The sequence below is a fragment of the Ischnura elegans genome, chromosome 7 (assembly GCF_921293095.1).
Source record: "Ischnura elegans chromosome 7, ioIscEleg1.1, whole genome shotgun sequence".
In the NCBI taxonomy this organism is placed as follows: domain Eukaryota; kingdom Metazoa; phylum Arthropoda; class Insecta; order Odonata; family Coenagrionidae; genus Ischnura; species Ischnura elegans.
The window spans coordinates 108,354,887-108,366,459 of NC_060252.1; the positions used below are offsets into that span (position 1 = coordinate 108,354,887).

Below are 11,573 nucleotides of genomic sequence, written 5' to 3' on the forward strand. Positions count from 1 at the left end.
CTGCATTCATTTCCTTGTTAGATCTGAGTTCGAGAAAACGCAATACTAGCTATCTTTTCTAAAAAGCAATAGTGCCATTGACATTCCGCGGATAGCATGTTTTCTATTTTTCAGAGAACGGATCTTCGAAAATAATTGCATTCCACATTGTTCACTTACCTTTTCATTCTCAAAAAAAGTTTGCATAATATCTGTTTGGGGGAAAGTATACCCTTTTGGATGCCATAAAAATGAGCTAAGGAAGGGAGCATAAAAAATATGTGTATGCTTTAATTGACGTATGTGACAAGTAGGCATTTGGTGAGCTCATACAAGTTGCTTTCCTTGCCAAGGTTCTTTACGAGATTAACTAAAACGCTCTCTGTAGTTATGAATAAATATGCGCGGCGTCTCTCTAGATCTCCTATTTCTAGAAACGATATTTTGATTTTTCGGATAGCCTACTTCAAATTTAACGTGAGTTAATTAGAAGTTTATAAATTGAGAGAGGGTTATATGGTTCCAGATTTGTTTCATATATAATAACGACTTTATTATTTTTTTCACAGCCAAGGAACCACGAATTATCTGCGATGTTGGGGTCGGCTGCAAAGGTGTGCTTTTACAACGGCTAAATACCAGAGAAGAGAGGCGAAACCGGTAAGAGGAAGTAATCTTTTCTATTTATTTATTTAATATTTTTACATTTAACTTCCCCGGAAACAGAACATTAAGGTATTTGCAATAGGAATTCTGGCATTAAAAATGCACAGCACAAGCATCTAAGTCCCATCAATGCATCCATGGGTGCGGACCATCTGCCCAGGCGGGATTCGAGCCCGCGACTCTTGGTTTGGCATGCAAGTACTTTAAATTTTGACTTAAAACGAGTAGGTAAATTTTTAGGTTTCATAAACAATATTTTCCACTGAAATACCTATTTTCATTAGAAACTTTACTTAGTAATATTCTCACAGACTTTATGGTAATTTGGATTCATACTTATTCATTTCGAATTTTAATCGCGTAGGATTTTAAATTGTTAATAATTTCTTACCACCAAGTGGCAGCATTAATACAGAATCTCAGGGATTTGTAATTCTGATGCAATTGCTTAGACCAGGTCAAAATCGGAACATTTGGTCGAGCTTTATGTTTAATTAATATTTCCATAAAGAGTAATTCCAGCCTTTCGTTTGCTCTTGTAATCTTACATGTTAGTTTATAAGAGCAGTATTGAGAAGCGCTTCACATATATTCCCGAAAAAATGTTATTGATATCTTTAGCAAATTAACGAAGAGCTGCTGTGCACGAGCTGTTTCAACTTTCCAATGCTGGATTTAAAAAAAGTGATTTTTTGTTTTCCAACCGAACATTGTAATGAAAATGTCATGAGCGGAATAACTGTCTTCATTCCCTCTTAATATTATTTATTAGTAAAAAACGTATTGAAAAATATAAGTAATGTTGTTTACAGTCTTAAAAATTGCATTAATTTCTTAAGAAAAATTCTCTTCTTCCTGTATTTTAGTAAAATATGGATGAGAATATCGTAATGAATTATGTGATTGACGTTTAAGGTTTTCAGTGAAATCGAAGGACATAATTATTCCTTTAATTGTATATCATGTATTTGCTAGGGGGAAATATGGGCTAATTGTGAGATATATTTTAAGCAGGAGTTTTAGGTGATTTGTACTTAGAAATATGCGTTTTAAAAATTCGGTAATAATTAAAATGATGATTTCACAGCGTAATATTCCATAGAACATACTCCCTCGGCCTTTTGAAAGAATATAGCGACAATTCAACACTGCCGGTAATAATAAATACTAATTGAATTCGGGATACTGATTGAACTTGGATCAGGGTACTCAAGGCGGGCCCACGGGAATGTTGCAGCATATGACACTCTTTTTCTTCCGACATGAAACAGTGGGTAGCTGTGAAAAGTATTGCTTTGCAGCTATTTAAGTTAAGAAGTTCGAAAATTATATTTGACGCGGCTTCAATAGAGCTCAAAATCAAAATGTAACGTTTGATATGCTTCCAATTGTGTAGGAGGGTACAATAGGGTTGTCAAAGCTGCCGCAAGGTGACAGCACACTCCACCAAAAATGAGGTCAACGGGAGGATCGCCGTTAGCGCCACTGCGGCCTATTTTCGAACTTTGTTAAATAGGTCACTCACTATTTCCCGCCGATATTGTGAAAATGAATGTGATGCGCTATTATTTTAAATGAAGAAACCGCGGAATGTAGAATGGAAAGCGGATGAAGACTAATTGATTGATATAGAATCTTTTCGGGGAAGGTTTTGCAGGGAAATAAAAAAATTCGCTCAGTTCCACTTCCGTTTTCCCGTTATTCCTCCTATGTTTCCACTTTTAAATAAAAATTTTTGTATTTAATTTTAAATTTTGAAAATTGAATAGGTAGTGGTGGTGTAGTACATAACAGTGCATGAAGATGGGTAACTAATCGTTATAATTTACATTAGGTTTTTTGCATTCATAGAGCTACGCGACAAAATATCTCCGTCTAATTTCTGCCTGAGTTTGCGCCTTTTTAATGGGCGGTAATGATAAATTCAGACTTTAACTGCTTCAAAATTGATTTCTGCGTAGAAATAAGAACATGCATTGGACCTAAAAAAATCATTTTACGTATATGGTGGTATTAGTACTCGGATTACAGGAAAATGGTAAATTTCATCATGTTGTTTCTTGAATTAATGTAGGTATGAAACATGGACATTCAATGAATTGTCTGAATTGCATTAGGAAAGATATTTTATGCCTGAACTTCGTGCGTGCAGAAGTGCGGAATGTTTCATGTCGAACATAATAGATGGTACTGCTCATGTAGTGTTTGCCCGGTATCTGGAGGATGCATTGATTTTATTCATTTTTTACACCATTTATTTATGTAAATTGAACAGCCCCCGGTGCTAGTGCGGATATCGTAAAAAAATCAAAATATTTCATTGCATGAGATCACGTTTAATAATTACAGTCTCAAAGCGATGGCTTGCTCTACAATGCTCAATTTAATTGGAAATTCATTCTCTAATGATAAAATATTTACTAGCATATTTCGGAATTACCACAAAAAGTCTTTCCCTCAAAGCTATATCGTTTATCTTTCTTCGCCTGACGTCCATTTTTATGCTACGGCTGCAATGCTGCATTTTATCTATTGGGATTTTGATAAAAAAATGGCACCAAAAGGTATTTGCAATAGAAAAAATATCTTTTACAGATTATATCACTCCTTGGAGTCCGAGTAGTCGACGGCATTGTTTTGATAATCTTAATGATAACTTTATTACTCAAACGAATAAAGAAGTACTTACCCGATAATTTGTCTGCATTCAATTGGTTGCATGAGTATTCAGATTATGCATGTGCGGAATGTAATCACCCATTGTATCCGGATTTGCTTTGAGTAATCGAATTAATACGTGGATACTACAGCGATTCATAGATTGATCAAATGAATACTAAGTACTCAAATGATCACTTGTTACAATATTCCTCATTCAATTTTCGGTTAGTTGCTACAGTTTAACTCTTATTGTACTCAATGCAAATTCTCTTCATACAGAATCGATAACACAATTTAGTTACTCAGCTGTTTCCCTTTCAAACAATAAGTACCCGAAGAACAGAGGCCCTTCATCTTATGATAATTTCACTGCTTTTAATCTTTGCGTTGGTATATATAACTGATGAACATCATATAATTGTTACGCTGTAGAGTAAGTTATTGGAGATGTAAGGTCCGCGAAGCAGTGCTCAGGTTATTGCGACAGTCAAGGGGTATTTGAGATATTAGCCTCATATTTCACCAACGATGGAATTTCAAGTATGCCGTTTTTATCTGAACTAGAGGTCGTGCTAACGAATGGGTTGACGCATAAATGGATATAAATTAGGGATGGACGGATCCAGGATTTTTTTTGGATCCGGATTCGGATCGAATCCTTGATTTTCGGATCCGGATATTTCGGATCGGATATTTTCGGATCGAAATGCATTTTCAAATTCCTGCTATTAAACGAAGTAATTATACAAGTTAATTCTGGGTACGTACAACCGAAGGAATCCTTTTTAGGTTTTCATACACATGTTAATATTTTTATAAATTAAAAATCATTTTTATAGACTTTCAAGTTCTTTTTAAACATCTTTACATGCTCAGGACCTAAACTGTTACCCTTGGGTTTGGAAATGTAAATAGGAAAAATCTTTGGAATAACCACTGACCAGTGGCATAGGACAAGAATCGCATGCGACGGCACATTCGGAATCGGAACTCTTTCCACCCTTATGTATTGCATTGCGCTGCATTCACTGAAGCTGTTATTTAAAATTTCGGATCCAGATGCGATGTCTTCCGCGACTCTAGATCCGATGTATCCGATGAAGGGCAATATCCGCGGATATTTGGATCCGAGGTATCCGATCCGACCATCCCTAATGTAAATCCAAGTGAAATGATTTTATATTATCTCTCGTTCAATCCTTCGCACGTCCGCATCGCAAAATCGGCGGCTTTACAAGCCGCAGGGACTCGGGGGCTGTCTGGCCAAGTCGGCGATCGTGAGTTTTGGGAGTCCCGTCAACAACGCAGTAATCGCTGGAAAGCTCTGGTGGTATCGCTACTCTGTCCTCTGTCCCAAGACCACTTACTTATGCAAGGGCCAAATACGACCTCGAGTTGGTGTAATATCCCTCGTGAGATGGTACCACGGTCGCAACCGCGACCTCCTCAGTGTATGTTGGGAACTACTGAACATGCCATTTCTTCCCCACCTTCAATATTCCCTTATTCCCTAAGCCCCCCATTTCCATAGCGAGATCCGATATCCCCACAGCTGCTTTCTGGTAACTTGAGGCCCCAATTAGTTCACTGGGAATAAAATATCAGATTACAATTAATGTGTACCGATACACATCTCACATGTCTAATTGTGAGTCCTAACTAAGGGGTATCATTTACCGTGGAACTCAGTCAGTGCCTCCAACGGGCAATACGAGAAGGAGGAAGTGGTTTTGGAGGGGGAAGGTGCGCGCCCACGGCGCGACTGATGTCATTATTGCAGTGAAACTGTTGTTATCGCCACATCAACCAACGCGATAGTAACCGGAAATAAAAAATTTCAACGCACACCGCGGAAATATCCATTCTCTTATCGTGTTTATTGCTCAGAGTAAGGATGGGGGAGAGTGCGCTTTGGCTACTGCGCATGTAGTCAAGATCCCGCATATACAGCATATACATCCCACACTTCCCACAATTCTTCCCACAGGGGATTCCCGCACTACTTCCCACGATCACGTGGTAACCATGTTGACTACAAGAATCTGCTACTGCGCAGCCTGAAAGCGCCCTCTACCCCAATCCTTACTCTGAGGTTTATTGTCATCGAGGAACGATATCGCATTCCGAGGAAGAAAGACTAGGGAAAGAAAAAGAAGAATTTTTCTATGAATAATTTTTTCTATTTTTTTCGTCATTTATAGCTTCCTCCTATTATTCTGATTTGAATGATTTCAAAGATTATATGGATCTGATGTTTAGCAATCAAATTATATTAATTTTAGTAATTAGAAGATTAATTATGAATAATAGGGAAATGCAGCATTTATTGGGAGTCATATTAACTGGCAATAATTAGGCAGAATAAATCTATGTAACTTGATGGTAGACAGAACCAAAAATGTAGCTGCTATAATTATAGATCAGTTGACATTTTGCGTTCGCAATGACGCACAAAGGAAGGTATCCGAGGGATTTTTAGAATTAAGTACCAGTAAAACACGATCAAACTGAACTTTATTTGCATCAGAGTAAAAAATCAGAACAAGAGAATTTAGGCAATGCAACCTCTAGTACTGTTGCTTGCTCATTGGACGGAGCCTACAGCAGCAACGGTAGCTAATATGGTCTACAGGCTAATTTCAAAAAAGAAAACGAAGATCTCATTTACTTTGCGTGGGACACGTATTGAACTCGTGAAAGAACCTGCTTAGTCGTAGTTCCAGTTACAAAAGAATGACCGTCTTGGAAAAAGAAACAAAATGCACGCGACAAACTCTACAGAATGAAATAACAGGAGCTACATCTTCTATCTAATCATAAACGTCTTTTCTTCAATCAATGGAGTAAAGTTTTTAAGAGACGGAGAAGAAAGAAACACACAAAATTTAGTTAACACTTTCAATGCTGACCTGTAAAACTCAAAATCGACCCCCGGTGCGGCTGTCGTTTTTTAATGCAAAACGCATGCATGGGTGCCAAAAGAGCTGGGAAAAATAATGAAAAATTTTCTTGGCCCTAATTTGTTAGCTATGAATTTTTTTATTTATGACGTGATATCACGTCACCCGCACAGCGGGATATTAACGCAATGCGGGTTGCATACTGTCGGATTTTTCCCCGCACCACCGTTTTCTTTCAATTTTTTTTCTGCGCTATGTATCCAAAAAAATACGAGGAAAATGAATTTGTTATGCTCTACTGGTATCGCCATTGGTATTTTGCCACTGCCATAGGGAAATTTTTGGCTTAGACGGATGTAATGCAAGTTATAAGTACAAGGAATCGCCGTGAACAGCTGTTTGATTGTGATGGTAATTCTGCACAAGATATTTCGGCGTATTCCTTGTACTAGTAATCCTAAGTATCGGGGTAGGGTTCGATAATATTGAATAATTTCTACATTTTCTTCTGAAGCCACTATTCTCGTCACAAATTCCTTCACTCGTTTCATGTTTTCACCTCCAATTCCTTTCTTCCCATACGACCACCCGTAAGCATCAGATATTTAACAAAAATGGTTTTCACATACCATTATGTATTCCCTTCACTGCACGTGCTTGAGATGGGTGGCACTCTGCTTTCGAGATTATTTTCCGACGGTGTATTAGGGTGTTTCTTGACGTGCACCACTCCTGCCGGCTGTTCTAAGGTTGGAGGGGGTACGGAGATGAAGCGAGGGGTGATAGTAAGATTTAGTCGGTCCACTTGTGAGAACTAGGAATAACCTTTTTGGAAGTGCTATCGGCACATCAAAAAGATGGGGAAGGTATGGGGAAATATTTTGCTGATGCGTGTCCTTTTAGGGTTATTGGAGTATAGGCTCCGTTGCCGAAATAAAAATGGATGTGGAAACAGAAATAAACACCTAATAACTTCCTCATTACTATCTTCTGAACTCAAGCCAATAACATATTTTTCAATATGATGTTACCGAGTTAGAAATTAATGCATAAAAACTGGAACTAATAGTATTTGCAAGCAAACATCTTACAAGTAATCTTCATTTAGGCCACGTATCGCGGTTCTTACTACGAATATTCTGCGAAAATCTGAAAATGATGTAAATTTTTACCGCAATAATATTTTTTCATTTGGTGCATAATAATATCAATTCGAGTAAACCATTCAATAATACGTATTGCTAGGAATAGATTTGCAGCATCTATGCCCCTTATTACTTACCCGATTACCGAAAGCAACGATACGTTTTCTTTCTAATTACACGAGGGAAAGAGTAATTCCATCGCGCTAGGAAATCTCTAGTTACTTCTTATTTATGTAAGATCCCTAGACTATTGAAAAAAGGAGCACATAACATGAAACAAAAATTTTTTATTTACCCAAAACAAATTCAATACAATCGAAATGATGACCATTTTTAAATTATATATTATATACCACTACGTACAGTCATGTATGTTTTACCTGTGTAGGAAATACCTCTCTCACAAATTTTATAACAATATAACAACCTACAATACTATTGCAATATAACAAAGCAACTAAACAAGGCAACCTATAATACTATTGCAATATATGATACAAAAATATATAATACTATTTATGCCTTCTTATGAAAGAAAGAAAAAAGCTCGGGACAGAGTAGAGGAGACCTAGCAGCCAATGTAGATATCTGCAGTCTCTTTCCTACGCCCAAGAGTGCTTGCACCGCAATAGTGCAATACTTGCACCATCGATTTTTCTTTCTGCCACCTTCCTCTTGGATGAGTTCAGGGAAGTGAGATTGATATATTGATGGTAAAAGTGGCTTGGGATAAGGAATGTGGGATGGAAGAATAAAGGACCTAATGACAGAAAGACGGAATTTATAAGGGAAATCTTTCCGGCGGGTTCACGATAAATGAAAAAGCGTGCATAGCTTTCGGGAAGGAATTATTAGGGAATCAATGGAGGAGTGAAATGAATCTGAAAGGAACGGATTTTTTTAGAGGAAATACTCAGGCTCTGAATCGTTTGGGCCGGTATTCGCTGAAAAATGTAGGGCTTGAAGAATGCTAAAGAATCCATCACGACTCATGTATATCCGAAAGCAAAGCAGGTCAAACAAGATAGCAATGCTCTATAAGTCGGATATATTGGTAATAGGAATACTTACCTTGTGAAATATTAGGCCTATGAAGGTAAAACTCTTCATAGGTCAATTGTTTCCAATTCCTAACCTATTCTTTCGAAGATTATGAGAAAGTATGTCTGTATACGAAAGAGGGTGTCTGGGAAAAGGAGACGCAAAAAACACTTGGGTCCTTGGAAGGGGGTGGAATGGTGAGAGCTGGGTTTTCTATGAAAGTGATATTTTGAGGGGTCACTGAACTAAGGGTCCACCGCAAAGGACGGACGGTATTGTTAGAGGGTTCAGGAAAGAATAGGACAAAGGGGATGGGCCAGTGATTGACATAAAGGGATCTGGCGTAGAAGGAGGCAACGCAGTACCTGACTGTGAGGGTTCAACCTCCTCCCCACCCTCCTCCTCTCTAATTTCTAGCTCGGAGTCTTCAGAGAATGCCTGATCCCGCTCTCTTCCAGGAGCTCCCCCTTCTTCGTGTACATTCTTCCAGAGAAGGCAGAGAGCTAAGAAGGAAATGTTTGTGCCCTTGCGGAGGTTTCCTCCCTCGACGTCGATGGCTGCAGGCCCTGATGGAAGGTCGAAGACTACTGATCATCTACAAAAGCTGATGAATAGAGAATTTCACCTCTTTCAGGCGGCATCGACTACCGGCCAGCATGAAACATTTTCCGTTTTACTTCTCCCTTCCGTACCATCTGCAATAAATACATTGTATTTTTTTAAATTCCGATAAATAACAGGATCAAAGTAAACACTCTCGGTGAAATAGGCCAAAGCTGAAATGCTACAAACAGCTTTACTAATGTAAAACTATGTTTAGGAACTAAATATTCACAATGGCGAGACAAAGAATTGAAAGCACCCATAAGCCATTGATTTCACGGTTATCGAGAAAATAAAAGAATTTTTATAAAGTAACTCCTAAGCACTTTTTCGCCAATCCATGGGATAATGTGCAAACAGTTATTTGCAATTGTAATAAGAATGTTTATAAGTGCATAATATACATATATCAACAATAAATATTATAAATAACTTACACTTTTTCCGTAAATAACTTCCTTCACTCTCGTAATATTGCCGCTTGTCGATCCCCTCACTGCTCAGGAGTTACACTGACAAACAAAGAGGAAGGGTGCAAAAGTTAGAGATATGTTACGTTGCATAAAAAAATGTAATGGCATTTTCAAATTTACATTAAAGTTTAACTTATCACAGTACTGCATGTATTAATTGAATAAAACTTATTAACATCAGACAATAAAGGTTCGAAAAATGAAAGGCTCGCAAGAAGAAAAAAGGAAGGATGGAAAAAATCTATATTCTCGCTAAGCATTATTAAAACAATAAAAAATTAATAAACACACATAAGTAAGTTCCAGTTAGTAAATACTTTTGATTTGTAAAATAAAACTCAAGTAAAATTTGTCATACTCACGCATTAATAGAAATAAATAAAAATAATAGCATAAAATACAGGGGAGAAAATTAATGGAAATTGGCTTACCTTAAGATAAAAGAAAAAATTATATCCCGATCCTCCCAGGAAAGGTTGCTTGAAACGGCGTCCACAAATGCACTCCTAGATCCCTGCTGAACAACTTAGGGGGGTAAAATGTCATAAAAGAACTGAACCGAGCTCTTACGGAGGGCCGGAACCCTCGGGGTACACATGACGTGATATCACGTCATCAGCACCAGGGGATAGCTTACCATGACGTGATATCACGTCATGCCGCACTCAAGGTGTTAATGACATAAATGTATTTAAAATATCAGTCAGAAATTACGATTAAAAAAATAATTTTAAGGCGAGAGCTCTGACCAACCAGTTGTCCAAACTTAAAAGTATATTCATGCTGTGGTTTGCACTTATTTGGTTTCAGCCACATCCCCTATTTCAAAATATTTACAAAGCTAAATCATTTACTATTAGTCAACTGCGTGGACCATTAGATTTATTATTATTTAGCCGTTACTGATAAAAATACGTCTTTAGCTTCAGTTTCTCTAATATCAAGGCCAAAATCAAAATAAACAAAATATTCAAAACCGCAATGAAATATTTTACTAGTGCTTTTTTCTCTGCAGGACAGTTTTAGCTGGTGCAAGCGAATTTTTAAACATAATCCTCCAAAAATAGCTTGATAAATGTTTGTGATTACAGGCAAAATTTCTCTAAAAAAATTAGCACCTCAAATTTTTGCATCTACAACAATTACTAAGTAGGGAATCAAGAAATTTTCGTAATGTTATCGTATTTTTCGCCTTCTAAGGCAATTTTTCTACCTCAAATTTTTTTGTCAATTAATCCAGTTGGTTTACAGGGGATAGATACGGAGAGATAGATTCGGCATCATTTTTACAAATTAACTGTAAATTTTTGCGTGGTAAATTAGCAATAATTTTGACATGATAATTGTATATTTTATTGCATAGGAATTAATTGTATTATGAATAGAAGAATGAGGAATCTAGTTTCATTGAATAGGAAATATCTTTAAAAGCAGTGACAGAGAAACCGCCGTCTATTGCTGGAAGTAATTCGATTTTTAAACAAAATTAGAAACATTTATAACTGATTAAACATTTCATCTAATTAAGTTCGCGTTAGGTGATAAGGTTATTGGACGTCAAGGATTCCTCGAGGAACCTAAAAAGGAGTTTGAATTGACTTGCCAGCGTTTACCCTGGACGTCAAGAGTTAGTTCGCACCATCGCAAGGTGGCAGCACGTAACGCGGGACGAATGTCCCTGGGCTATCACGCCTTGGGCGCCACGGCGGCCTATTTCCGAACTCCGAGAAAGTGGGCTGTCCATCGATATAGGCCATTGAAAATGAGAGCGGGACCTCTACCAGATCAACTCTCACCAAACGCTTGTCCGATTGGCGATCGGTCATAGCTGAGCAATCCATTCAAGGCAAAGGCATCTGCAGTTAATCAAAGTCCTTTGTCCCCGAAATGCAAGCAACAAAAATGAACGATTAATGCATTTCAAAAAGGTATTATTCCCATCGAAAAAAAACACCTATGATATTTTGAATGGTGAAAAATAACTTACTATAGGATAACGATATTGAAAATTACAATAAAGTGCTAACTACGAGGTATCAGATTATGAAATAAAAACCACGGGAAATATGCTACTCTCTGGCGGCTATAGCCCAAGGTGTCTTATC

General features: G+C 37.4%; 1 long non-coding RNA gene across 1 annotated transcript in view; it reads left to right on the forward strand.

The window, feature by feature from the left end:
* LOC124162741 overlaps positions 1–636 on the forward strand; it is a 154,115-nt gene extending 153,479 nt beyond the window's left edge. Inside the window, exon 3 of the long non-coding RNA XR_006865660.1 lies at positions 549–636. This is a non-coding gene — a long non-coding RNA (uncharacterized LOC124162741). The remainder of the gene's footprint in view (positions 1–548) is intronic.
* The last annotated feature ends 10,937 nt before the right edge of the window (positions 637–11,573 follow it).